We start from the raw sequence: 3,798 nt of genomic DNA, 5'->3' as shown, positions 1-3,798 counted from the left end.
AGCAGGGACAGGGGCCTGGAGGATAATGACTGTCCTTAAGGATAGACAGTCCAGTCCTTGGGGCTGGGTCTGACAGCATCCAGAGCAATGCAGTCCAATTGCCTGGAGCTTCCTTAGAGGAGCACTGTTTCTCTTCAAAATGTGACAGGGATGGCACCCACAATGGGGCAGAATTCAGTGTGTTCTAGACTTCTTTTGAGCCACCAGTGTACTGATGCCCCTCCCCCCTTCCCTTGCTATTACAGATGAGCAACCTAAATAGGGGACAAGTAAGCCCTGCTGACACCAGAATATCTAATTGTAAAACCTTTACAAGAAAGACCAGTTTCCCTCCACTCTCAGAATAAAAAGTAAGGATTGGGCTCACAGTGATAAGCACTGTCTGACTAGTTTTGAAAGATCAGGCTGCTCCATGGTCCAAATTTCCAACACACCAAGTAAGTGAAATATCTGTACGACCAGAACTTCAAACCTAAAATTTCAATCTCTTTAAAATATCCATCTCTTTTAAAATCCAAAGTATTTTTGCAATTAAAAGTCTCTTAACTGTAGGTTCCACTAAAACAGTTTCTTCCTTCTGTCCAAAGGAAAGACAATGACGAAAAAGGGAAGAGAGACTGAAGGGAAGACCATCCAGAGACCATCTCACATAGGTACCCATCCCATCTGTTTTGCAGATATCAAAACCTCTCACTAGTTCTAATTCCAAGAAACACTTGCTGACAGTAGCTACAAATGGCTGTTCCATGAGAGCTTCTACCAGAACCTGACCAATACAAATGCAGGTATTCACATCTGGCTGAATCCAGGAACTATAACAGTGTAGATAATGGAAAGACTGAAGCAGTTGAAGGGAATTTTAACCTCAAAGGAAGAACAGTATCAACTAATTGGACCACTCAGAGACCCCAAAAAATAAACCACCAGCCAAAGGGTGGAGTGACCCATGGCTCTAGATACATATCTTGCACAAAATGGCTTTATCTGAGGGAGGGGTGTCCCTTGTTCCTGTGTAGGATTGATGCCCAAGAATAGGGGGATGCTAGAGTGGTGAGGAAGGAGAATGTGAGTGGGTAGAGGATCAACCTCATAGTAGTAAAGGGGAATATGGAGAGGATAGATGGGATGGGCGGTTTATGGAGGGGTGACATGGAAGGGGATATCATTTGACATGTATATAAATTATAAAATAAAAAATAAACAGAGAAATAAAACCTACCAAAACTTAAATGAAATAAGAGCATACTGTTTTATTTCCACTACAAAACCCCTATAACTATAGCATCTTTAGGGGTTTTGTGTCAATTTGGTTTTGTATATGGTTGTATATAGTTTATAGTTTTCTCAGCTGAGTAGGAATTTTGGCTGCCTTCTTCCTTTCGAAGCTTGCATCCATGGAAGTTTGTTTGTTACCATGGAAGTTAGTTTTCAAAAGGGAGGAATTGAGGTCAATTTCAGCTCAAAGTTTTCATGGCTATTTCTAAAGATCATGATATTTCAGCTTTAACTGAGATTTTAACTTTCACCTCTGGTGTAATCAGGTGTACTATTATATTTTTGCACTTAATCACACACACACACACAAATCTATGGCCTAGTAATGACATGGGATGATGAAACCAAAATGAACTATAATGATTCCAATAGAAACATGAAAGTACAATTTGGAAAGAAAAGTTCTTCCAAGTGTGTGTGTATGGTTGTGATCCTATGAAGACATTGTTCATACACATATTTTTAATCCTCTTAATCTTACTCCTGTGTAATAAAAATTAAATTAAGTTGTATGGTATCAAAGGCCTTTATAAAACAATTATTGAATGTATTTGGGTTGAAGCAATTTTCAAAAATAGAGTTCATTGCAAAAATTCATATAAGGGTGATTATTTGATATTTACTTATATTTTGGGATTGTACTTAATTGATGATTAATTTCTTCAGGAGTAGGGTTTGGAGTGCATGCACTTGTGAAAGGCTAGGTGAACAATATAGAAATATTCTTGTTAATCTTTATTATAAATCAGTGAAGAATCTAATTATTATTATGATGATGTAGTGTTAAGACTTATGAAGTAGATGGAAGATAAAATTAAGAGAAGATAATTGTGTTTTATTATTTATTATGAAGAAAGCAGTTATAAAAAATAATGATTTTAAAAGCCCATCTTTTAATAAAATTGGGTTTATTTTTTTGTATGAATTTTGTGCATTGTTGTAAAGCAAAACATAATCCACTCTTCAATCATGAATGCTTTTTATTGTTGATTACATGAGTGAGTTACATTCTAAAATTAGTTAAGATGAGTAGTGTTTAACTGGGTTTAGGTTTTTACTTAGGACACATGTCTGTGAATATAGCAAATAGACAGAATGAAATAAGAAATTGATCATATCATTTTCAAGGAAGTTATTTGCTAATATTTTCATGTAGAGGGACATTGAAGATTCTTGGCTAGTAATTTCTCTTCATTTTTTATGAACAAAGAACAGTAAATTTACCTGTATGGTACAGATTTCTGATTTTTATTATTGGAATTCCAACTGTTCTTGTCAGTTTCATATATACTTCTTTCATTTCTTCAGTAAGATTTGTTCCTTTTGCTATATTTAAGGGGGAAAAAGATAAACGTGATAGCCCAGAGAACTTGCCTCAAGTGTTTATTCATCGAACTTTCCAAGGGAAAATCCTTCTGCAAGCTCCAGCCTACTGTGTTCATGCTAGTCATGAAAATCTTAACAAAACTGTGTCACAGAACAGAGGACACACCCAGAATTTATCACTATATTCCTTTTTCTGCTCCTAGTAAGTTGATATCTTGCAAGGTGATTTTTCTGTATTTTTATTTTATAAACTATTTAGCAGTTAAACACCATTCAGGACTTGTCAATGATTTCTGTGAAATTTCCAAAAGTGAAATATTAGGACATTCATGATACTTCTTTCTCTCACGAAAAAACTAACACAAAATATATGTGTCACAAAACCAAAGACACAGTAATTCAGTGAAATGATCACTTAGCAAAGATCATTCACAGATTTGCCTGTCTTATGGACCTGAATAATTTTCAAACCATTACATATAATGTTGACAATATTAAGTTTTAGGAAAATTAAATCAATTAGATTACAGATATGACCAAAGGAAAATATTAATAACTTTTGTGGTTTTTTTATGGATATGAATTCTACTGAATGATGGTAAATATTTTCTGCAAAGTTACATGATCCTTATTGGCATTAATGTGATAGCAGAAACGATGGATAGTTGTCTGATGAAGTTGTGATAACCTCTATCTGTTGTTTTCCACAAAACATCAAATGTTTAATTTTACCAGTAGAGTCTCAGGATAGAGATGCTCAGTTGAAAGCCTGCAAACTCAGAGAGGCAGAAAGCACCCTGATGATCTACTACCTCACCCACCATCACAAAAGTATCTCTCCTTTCCACAACATCACAAAAACCTTCACAAACTCACCTCAAAATCTGCACAAACTAAGTGCCCCTACCTTCTACTTCCTGTGAATTTCTCTATGTGTCCTCCAGATCCCCCATTATCCTACTTTTTCTCAGTTTACTCCCTGACACCTGGTTGCTTATACCACCTCTTGAACTAATGTTGACTTTACTTAATCCTGCTTATGCTAAATAGAATGATCTTGAAGGTCTCACCAATCCCTAACACTTTAAATGATACTCTGTTATGTTTTCATACAGGAGAATTTTGACCTCTGAAAGTCTCCACAGATTATTTGACTCAGAATGATACAGACATCCACATCCAAATTTTGGATGGAGC

This window comes from Mus caroli, unplaced genomic scaffold (genome assembly GCF_978045245.1).
Source record: "Mus caroli unplaced genomic scaffold, Mus_caroli_1 scaffold_22, whole genome shotgun sequence".
Classification (NCBI taxonomy): Eukaryota; Metazoa; Chordata; class Mammalia; order Rodentia; family Muridae; genus Mus; species Mus caroli.
Note: the sequence above shows the minus strand (reverse complement) of the source record.